The 10,701-nt window shown below is 37.4% G+C and overlaps 1 pseudogene; it reads right to left on the reverse strand.

The window, feature by feature from the left end:
* On the reverse strand, positions 345–2,747 carry Gm14659 (predicted gene 14659; annotated as a pseudogene).

The following is a 10,701-nucleotide window of genomic DNA, read 5'->3' on the forward strand; positions in this document are numbered from 1 at the left end:
TATTCAGTCATCAAACACAGACACTATTTTGGATGTCAAGAAGTACTTGCTGAATGAAGCCTGATATATCTGTCTCCTGAGAGGGTCTGCCAGTGCCTGACAAATACAGAGGCGAATGCTCTCAGCCAATCATTGGACTGAGTACAGGGTCCCCAATGGAGGAGCTAGAGAAAGGACCCAAGGAACTGAAGGGTTTTGTAGCCCCATAGGAGGAACAACAGTATGAACCAACCAGTATGCCCAGGGCTCACAGGGACTAAACCAACAACCAGGGAATATGCATGGAGGCACTCATGGCTCCAAAATACGCATTTTTAACAAATTGTGCTGGTTCAACTGGAGATCAGCATGTAGAAAACTACAACTTGCTCTGAATCTCTTTGAAAGCATCATAACAACTTGCTATTTTTTTCCATTTGATAGATAGGACGACTAAACAAATAATTTCAAACAGAAGAGCATTTAGGCAATATACAGCAATGAAACTAAAAAAAAATATTTACTATTCAGTTACTGTTGTGCTTGGGTTGTGCTAAATGTAACTGTAAACCCTGACCAGCAGGGAAATTGGGTGACTCCTGCAGCACAGACATCTGACATGAGTCAGAGTTGTCCTGTCACAGATACCTTTGTTTCCTATTGTGGTTTGTTAATCTCTATCTCCTTTTGTTAATAAAGAATCTGGTATTTTTTTATTAAGGTTTCTTGAAATGATTATTTTTTCAATTAATCACTTAGGTTAGAATACCTATACAGAAAATTAAAAAAAAAATGGTGTGCCCAGGTCATTAGTGAGTTCCTGCACTTGCTTGTCCTCTCTTGTACCTCAGGGTCAGGAATGGGAACATGGACAGACACTCTTCTCTTTCTTTTTCCTTTCCTTTCTTTATTTTTTTCCAATTTTTTGTTAGATATTTTCTTCATTTTCATTTCAAATGCTATCCCGAAAGTCCCCTATACCCTCCCCCTGCCCTGCTCCCCAACCCACCCACTCCCATTTCCTGGCCCTGGTGTTCCCCTGTACTGGGACATATAAAGTTTGCTAGACCAAGGGTCCTCTCTTCCCAGTGATGCCTGGCTAGGCCATCTTCTGCTACATATGCAGCTAGAGGCACGCGCTCTGACAGTACTGATTAGTTCATATTGTTGTTCCTCCTATAGGATTGCAGACCCCTTCAGCTCCTTGGGTACTTTCTCTAGCTTCTCCATTGGAGGCCCTGTGTTCCATCTTATAGGTGACTGTGAGAATCCACTTGTGTATTTGCCAGGCACTGGCATATTCTCACAGGAGAGAACTATATCAGGGTCCTTTCAGCAAAATCTTGCTAGCATATGCAATAGTGTTTGCGTTTGGTGGCTGATTATGGGATGGATCCCTGGGTGGGACAGTCTCTGGATGGTCCATCCTTTTGTCTCATCTCCAAACTTTGTCTCTGTAACTCATTCCATGGGTATTTTGTTCCTTATTCTAAGGAGGAATGCAGTAAGCACACGTTGGTCTTCCTTCTTCTTGATTTTTTTTTGTTTTGTTTTTTTGGTTTTTGTTGTTGTTGTTGTTGTTGCTTTTGTTTTTGTTTTTTGAGACAGCTTTTCTCTGTAGAGCCCTGGCTGTCCTGGAACTCACTTTGTAGACCAGGCTGGCATAGAACTCAGAAATCCACCTGCCTCTGCTTCCCAAGTGCTGGGATTAAAGGCATGTGCCACCGCAGCCTGGCTTCTTCTTGATTTTCTTGTGTTTTGCAAATTGTATCTTGGGTATGAAATTCTTAGGCAAATGGATATATCAGAAGGATATCATCCTGAGTGAGGTAACCCAATTACAAAAGAAGTCACTTGATATGCATTCACTGATAACTGGATATTAGCCCTTTCGGTATTCTTAGTGCCACTTTCCTCGGGTTCCTCAGAACTACTAGAAGCTAGATGCAGAATCTTCTGACTGAGAAGTATCACTTTCTCCCCCGAAAGGTAAAGATTTTTTAGGAGCCTTTTTTTTTTTTCTAGTTTTTTTTCTTGCTCTTGTGTGGTTGCTTCCTTTTCCTGGTGCTAGAAGCTTGAGTTTCCTCTGAGAACTCACTTGAGGAGCTTCCTTTTTGTTTTTCTTTTGTGTTTTTTCTTCTCTCTCTCTCTCTCTCTCCCTCTGTGTGTTTGTGTGTGTGAGAGAGAGAGAGAGAGAGAGAGAGACAGACAGAGAGAGAGAGAGAGAGAGAGAGAGAGAGAGAGAGAGACCGTGTTTTCTACTACTTCTTCTTATGGGATTTCTTTGACTACTTATGTTTTTGGGATTCATAGGCAGATATTTTTTACCTGGGGAGGTGCCCCCCCCCATTGGTAATGTCTTGCTGATCACTACTGTCTGTTTCAAACTCTTCAGCATACGACCCTTTATATCCACTGTGCCTGGATCTGTCTGGTATATTGGATTCATAATCATATATCTACTTGTTCCCAGATTTAGCCTTAAGAAAATCATCTTCCAGGGTCCCAGAAATTTCATTATTTGACCTCTAGTCGTCTCCATGACTTTCTTCATCAAAACTACCACTTCTCATCTAACCTGACCTGCTGGGTACTGTGTTGCTTCTTGTCCCCTGGTAAGCACCCTCCATCTGCTTCTCTAGTTCTCTGATTTTCTACATGTCAGACTCCTCTTGAATCTTATTGTGAGTCTCTGTATGACATACCTCAGGAGGAATTTCCCCAATGGAACCCATGACATTCTTTAATCATTCAGCACAGCCTCGAGTTCTTTGCTTAGCCTATTTATCCTTTGAGTAGAGGAAGGGTACTGATTTGTTTGAGTTAACTTTATATACAGCCACTTTGCTGAAGTTGTTTATCAGGTTTAGTTCTCTGGTTGAATTTTTAGGGCCACTTAAGTAAACTATCATATCATCTGCAAATAGAGACATTTTGACTTCTTCCTTTCCAATTTATATCCCTTTGACCTCCTTTTGTTGTCTAATTGCTCTGGATAGGACTTCAAATACTATATTGAATAGATAGGGAGAAAGTGGGCAGCCTTGTCTGGTCCCTGATCTTAGTAGGATTGCTTCAAGTTTCTTTCCATTTAGGCTACTTGGCCTCATCAGAGCCTAGTTCTTCCATTACAGCAAGTGCTGGATACCCCATCACACAGGAAAAGCAAGATTTGGATTTAAAATCACATCTCATGATGATGATAGAGATGAAAAAGTACTCAATAAAATTCTTGAAAACTAAATCCAAGAACACATAGAAATGTTCATCCATCATGATTAAGTTGGCTTCATCCCAGGGATGCAGGGATGGTTCAATATATGGAAATCCATCAATGTAATTCACTATATAAACACACAAAAAGAAAAAAAAAACCACATGATCTTCTTAGATGCTGAGAAATCATTTGACAAAATTCAACAACCCTTCATGGTAAAAGTCTGGAAAGATTAGAAATTTCAAGGCCCATACCTAAACTTAGTAAATACATTATACAACAAACCAGTAGTCAACAACAAACTAAATGGAGAGAAACATTATTACCAATTTATATGGTCATTTAATCTCCAAAACAAAAGAAATATTTATGAAGAACTGAAGGAAAAGTAGAGTGTTTAAAATAAATTCTTTTTACAACTAAAAAAGCTAAGCTGTGGTAATTAGTGAAAGCAACAGAACCACAAAATGTATTCAGTTACACACAGAAAAAGAAAATTAGATATAGTAAGTTATTGTTATATGTTGCCAGAAAGCTTATTTTTCTAGGTCCTAAAAGATGTAAATTATACTAATATTAGAAATGCATGTTTCTGGTAAAGATCTTTTAAATGTAGCAGTGATATGTGATACCATAAAAGGGAATCCAACCTTGTCAGAGCATAAGAGGTTATGCAGATATCTCCTATAATTTTGCCAATGAAGATTTTAAAAAATGTTATTAGATAATTTCTTTATTTACATTTTCAAATGTTATCCCCTTTCTTCATTTCCCCTCTGAAACTGCCCCCATCCCATACCCCCTCCCCCTGCTCAATAACCCACCCACTCCTGCTTTCCTGTCCTGGCATTCCCTTATACTGGAACATTGAGCCTTCACAGGACCAAGGGCCTCTCCTCCCATTGATGTCCCACAAGGTCATCCTCTGCTACATATGTGGCTGGATTCATGGGTCCCTCCATGCGTACTCTTTAGTTGTACTGAGCTCAGGGTCCCCAATGGAGGAGCTAGAGAAGAACCCAAGGAGCCAATGAAGATTTTGAGAAAGCTGCAAACATATATTCATTTGAAGTTTATTATTGAGTCATGAATTTTAATCTTTTGTCAGATAGTGATACATGACACATTATTCTCTGGAAAGGCAAGACTGCAGTATTGAGTTATAAGCTCATAAGCCAAAACAACTGGTACTCTACAGTGGACTGGATTGCTAAGCTTTTATGCTTTGTAAGTTGCATAGATAACATTTTTCACTTAAATTTTTAACTGTAATTTAAATTTTTAGACATGTACTAATCACAAGCCATTGAGAATATTCAGCATGTCCAAATTTTTCTTAAAAAATGATACATAGAGCCACTATGAAAATGGAGATTACTCAATAAACTAAAAATAGATTTACACATGATGCAAATATACCATTCTTGAGTATGTATTTAAGCCAACATACTACAGCAATGTTTACTGATGCAGTATTTAAGATTGCAAAGTTATGAAATCAACTTCACTATCAAGACCAGATAAAGAAAGAAATATGGCATGTATATATAATGAAATTATTTTCAGCCACAGAGAACTACATCATATTTTTTCTCATGTAAATGAAGATAAATTGAGAGAATCATAAAGTGTATTAAGTCAAACTAAGAACTAAGAGAGTTTGTATATGTGTGTGTATGTGTGTGTGTATGTATATATGTGTGTTTGTGTATGTATACATTAAGATAGGAAAAATTGTATAAGGGAATGATGTAAACTAATATGAATAGGAAAAAGGAAGGAGAGTACAAGAGGGGAATGATGTTGAACACAGTGAAAGGATATTATATGCATGTATGAAAGTACATGTATGAAACTGAATACAATCTGCACTCAATATGTACAAATAAAACTGAAAATGACTTTATAAACCAGTAGTACCAGAGAAAAAGTGATTGTTGAACATGAATGTTTGATGATAAAATAGCAAATTTTGATATCCATAAAACATTAAAAATACCATTATTTCAGTTCTTTTTGAGGGTCAGAAAAGCTTGAGACATTTGTTTTTCTTTGGCTATTGTTTTGTTTGTTTTTTGATATTTTGTTTATTCATTTGATTTTGAGAGAGGCTTTCTCTATATATTCTGTATTTCCTGGAACTTACTCTGTAGAGTGGGTTGCCTCGAACTAATGGATATCCAAGTATTTTTGCCTCTCAAGTGCTGGGATTAAAGGCATGCACACCACCACCAGGCAATTACTTCATTTCTTGTTAGTGCTTTTATAGCTGTGATAAATAAACAAAAAATAAATAAATAAAAACCCAGTAGAAGAAAATTGGAAAGAAAACATTTCATTTGTTTTTAATATCTTGAGTCATAGTCCACAGGGGCTACAATACAAGGCAGAGACTCAAACAAGGTAGGAACTTAAAAACAGGAGCTGATGGAGCAGTGCTTCTTACTGGCTGGCTTGCCATGGCCATGGCTTAGTCATTCTGCTTTCTTAGAGAACCCAGGACTACCAGCCCAAGGATAGCATCACCCTCATTGGGCTGAGTGCTTGTGCATCGATTATTAATTAAGAAAATACCCTACAGAGGTGCCTACAACCCATTTTTCCTTTCTTTATTTTTACTTATTCACTTTGCATACTGCTCACTGTCCCCTCCAAGTAACTCCTCCCACAATCCTTCCCCAATACTCCCTCTCTTTCTCCTCCTGGCAGGTTGGCCCAACCTGGGTTTCCCACCACCTTGGCACTTCAAGTCACTGCAAGGCTAGGCAATTTTTCCTCACACTGAGGCCAGAAAAAAGAGCCCAGCTAGAAGAACATATCAAACAAACAGGCAACAGCTTTTTGATAGCCCCGTTCCAGTTGTTCAGGACCTACCTAACTACATATCTGCTACAAATGTGTGGGAAGGCCTAGGCCCAGGCCATGTGTTTGGTTGTTGCTTCAGACTCTGAGAGCCACAAGGGTGCAGGTTAGTTGACTCTGTTGGTTTTTCTGTGGAGTTCCTGTCCCCTTCAGGGCCTTCAATCCTTTCTCCTATTCGTCCGTGAGAGTCCCCAAGCTCCATCCACTGTTTGACTGTGGGTGTCTGTAGTTCTATCTGAGCCAGCTGCTGGATAGAGCCTCTCAGTAGACATCATGCTCCTGTCGGCAAGTATAAGAGAGTATCATTAATAATGTTAGGGATTGTTGCTTGCACATGGGATGGGTCTAGTTGGGCAGATTATTGGCTGACATCTCCCTCAGTTTCATCTCCATCCCCCATGCAAACAAGTCCTTCAGACAGGATAAATTCTAGGCCAAAAGTTCCCTGAGTGGGCTGGCTCTCCAGCTCTCCACTGGGGTTCTTCTCTGGCCACAGGAGGTAGCTTATGCAGGCTCCACATGATGAATGTATTGAGCCAGAGCCAAGGTCATCCCAATTGATTCCTGGACACATCCTAAATCCCAGATCTTCCTCTGGCCCTGGAGATGACCACCACCTCCTTAGCCGTGTCAGCTGCATTGCTCCATTCACTCCCATGGCTCTCTAGCCATCCCTCCTGTCCCTCCTGACACATGATTTAGAACTCCCATTCCCCTCTTCATCCTCCCTTCTCCCAATCTCCCTTCCTCCATCTGCATATCATGTCTATTTTATTGCCCCTTTTAAGTGAGACTCAAGGCTCCTTTCTTGAGTCTCCTTCTTGTTCAGCTTCTTTGGGTCTGTGGAATACATCATGGCACCTGCATTTTATGGCTAATATCCACTTATAATATACTTTGGGGACTGGGTTGCCTCACTCAGGGTAATATTCTCAAGTTCCTGCAAAAATACATGATAACTTTGTTTTTAATAGCTGAATAGTATTCCATTGTGTAGAAGTACGACATTTTCTTTATCCATTCTTTAGTTGAAACACATCTAAGCTGTTTTTCTAGTTTCTGGCTACTACAAATAAGGTTGGTATGAGCACAGTTGAGCAAGTATCTTTGAAGGATGTTGGAGCATCTTTTTGGTATATGCCTAGTAGTGGTCTTGAGGTAGATCTCTTCAGTGGTTGTAAAGTTTTTACTCCCACGAGCAATGAAGAAGTGTTCCCCTTGCTTCACATTTCGCCAGCATGTTTTATCTCTTGAGTTTTTGATCATAGCCATTCTGATAGGTATAAGATGAAACCTCTGAGATGTTTTGATTTGCATTTCCTGATGACTAAGGACTTTAAATTTTTTTAAATTGCTTCTAGGCTATTCATGATTCCTCTGTTGAAAATTCTTTGTGTAGTTCTGCATCTCATTTTAAAAATGTGGTTATTTGGGTTGTTAGTGCCTTATTTCTTCAGTTCTTTGTAAATTTTGAATATTATCCTTCTGTGAGATGAAGGGCTGAAAAAGATCCTTTCCTAATCGATAGGCTACCAATTTGTCTTATTGAGAATATTCTTTGCCTTATATGAAAATTTGCAGTTTCATGAGGTCCCATTTCTAACAGAAGCATTTTCTCAATTGATGTTTACTTCACTAAGATATCTGTAGCTTGTGTCCAGTTGACATAATGCTAGCCATTTCATTTTGCAATTGAGAATAAAAAGCAAAGGTCTTGGATTCCCTATATTTTCTCCTATCTACAAGGAATGTTTTTCATTTTTCTTTCTCTGACTGTGAAAATTTGACCCCCCCCCCCAGGTAGTTCTTTATTACATCAATTAAATCCCACAAGTGAGCTTATTACCTTGTGAGCTACCTATGTTTCCTTCTGTAATGTCTGGAAGAAAATTTCCCATCCTCATTTTGCATACTAAACTTAATAATGTGATTTTTAAAACTGGTATTCTCAACTGGTTTAGTCATGACAGTGATTGCACTGATAAATAGTTCAATTATATAATTTATTCATTAAGCTGACAAATTGATCTTATACTTATTTTACTTTATGAAATCATCTGGCATTGATGTTAAAACAATATTAATGACTAATTATTAACATTTTGTCACTTTTGGAAATATGAATAAGTTCCAAATAGTCCTAAGAAATAAAATATAATTCTGAACATTCTAATGATAGTAGCTACTTTAAAGAAAAATAAAGAACTGGAAATTTGAGAAATGGAAATTAAGTATAAATATAACGTGGTCAATAGAGCAAAATTCTACGTGTATTCATTTATTTCAGTTAGTGTAAAACTTCTAATCACAGTATCATGACAGGACTTCATGAAATGGCTTTAAAACTCAATTCAGTTGACTGGGTTCATGAAACTTTTCCAAATTCCTGAAAACAGCATAATGTTACATTTCTTCCTGTATATCTCTTTTCTAAGGATGTTTTCTCTGAGACTTTGGGTTTCACTATTTCAGGGAGTTAGGAAAATAACCCTGTTATAGCTGTCTCGTATGAGGCTATGCCAGTGCCTGGTAAATACAGAAGTGGATGCTCACAGTCATATATAAGATGGAACACAGGGCCCCCAATGGAGAAGCTAGAGAAACTACCCAAGGAGCTGAAGGGGTCTGCAACCCTATAGGAGGAACAACAATATGAGCTAACCAGTACCCCCCAGAGCTCGTATCTCTACCTGCATATATAGCAGAAGATGGCCTAGTCGGCCATCACTGGAAAAAGAGGCCCCTTGGTATTGCAAACTTTATATGCACCAGTACAGGGGAATGCCAGGGCCAAGAAGTGGGAGTGGTTAGGTAGGGTAGCAGGGCTGAGAGAGGGTATAGGGAACTTTCAGGATAGCATTTGAAATGCATATAAAGAAAATATATAATAAAAATATATAAAGCAAACGTCAAAAGGAAAATTATAATCATAATTTCTATCAAAATTCCAACACAATTCTTCACAACTATTGAAAAACTATTTTTCAGCCACATATAGAAAAATAGAAATTCCACCTTGACTCAGATACATACCAAGTAATAAAAACAGCATGCTGACAGTACTGCCATCTCAAATCTCAAGTTACACATCAGAAATATGGCATTGGCATAAAAGGAAGAGATTGAACAATAGTATCTAATTTAATTTCCAGACATAAGATCATATAGATGGATACCTAAGATTTGACAAAGAAACCAAAAAAAAAAAAAAAATCATGTTGGAAAATAGGACATGTTCACAAATGGTTCTGGTCTAACTTGATGTTTAATTGTAGAAGAATGAAAATAGATCCATATTTATCATCCTATACAAAATCCAACTCCAAATCTGTCAAGTACTTCAACATAAGAAAATATCCTGAATCTGACAAAAGAGTAAATAGGAATTAGTCTTGAACTCATTGGCAAAGGAACCAACTTCCTATAAAGAACACTTATACCACAGGCATTAAGACCACCAGTTAATAAAGAAACTTCATGACACTAAAAAGCTTTTTTTTGTGACAAAGATCTCCATTCTTTAAACAAAACAATGGGCTTCAGAATTGGAAAAAATACTTTACATATTATATAACCAGTAGAGGATTGATATCTAAGATATACAAAGAAGTAATAAAAAATAGATTTTAAGACAACAAGTAATCAAATTTAAAAACGGGGTACAGAAGTAAGAAGAAAGATTTCTAAAGATGAATCACTAATAATAACTGTGAAACATTTAAAGGAATGTGCAACATGCATAGTCATCAGGAAATTTTAAATTATAACAACTTTGAGATTTAATCTTATACCAGCTGGACTGGATGAGATCAACCAAACAAATAACAGAATATGCTTGTGAGGATATGGGGAGGGGGGGTAAATACTTTTTTATTGCCAGTATAAGTGTAAATTTGTTTTGCTTATTATGTAAATGAGATACAACAGTCCTGATGTGCAAATGAATTCACGAAGATTGTGGTATCAGGTACAGAACTTACATACATTCAAGCCAGAAAAGGTCCTAGTGTGTAGAGTTGGAAGTGAAAATATGTTCTGACCTCTAATCAAGAAGCTACCTACAATTGGTAACTGCAAAGAAAAGGAAATGTCTTTTTCAATGAAATCTCACTTGGTATACTTGGTATATTAACCATAGTTCATAGTAGACCCTATCCCCAAGCAATATAATCTGAACTCCAGAGTATTTCTGTAGACTTGTTTCATTGAATATACCTGTTTAAGGATATTTTTGTTTTGTCTTATTGGTATTATGCAAATATATATTTTGGATTTCTGATTTTGTATTTGTGTGTTTTTCTTGGAATTCTGATTGTTTATTTTCACTTTATTTGCTAGTTATTTTTAAAGAAAAAGAAAGGGCATGAAGTTGGGTGTTAAGAGAGTTGGAGAGGATCATGGAAGGGTTGATAGAGTAAAAAAAGCACTGGTAATATACTGTATAAAATAGTTTTTTTTCAGTTAAAAATGAGTACATATTAAAAGACCAAGTACAAAGTCATTTACAGTGGCATGAAATTAATATTTTAAGTCTGAGCCTGATGTTTGGAAGTTATAACACAAATATTCTATTGTAGCGAGGCATAGTACTTACGTAAGTCTGGCAACACAAACTTGTAGTCTCAATACTTGTGAGAAGGAGG

This window comes from Mus musculus, chromosome X (assembly GCF_000001635.26).
Source record: "Mus musculus strain C57BL/6J chromosome X, GRCm38.p6 C57BL/6J".
In the NCBI taxonomy this organism is placed as follows: Eukaryota; Metazoa; Chordata; class Mammalia; order Rodentia; family Muridae; genus Mus; species Mus musculus.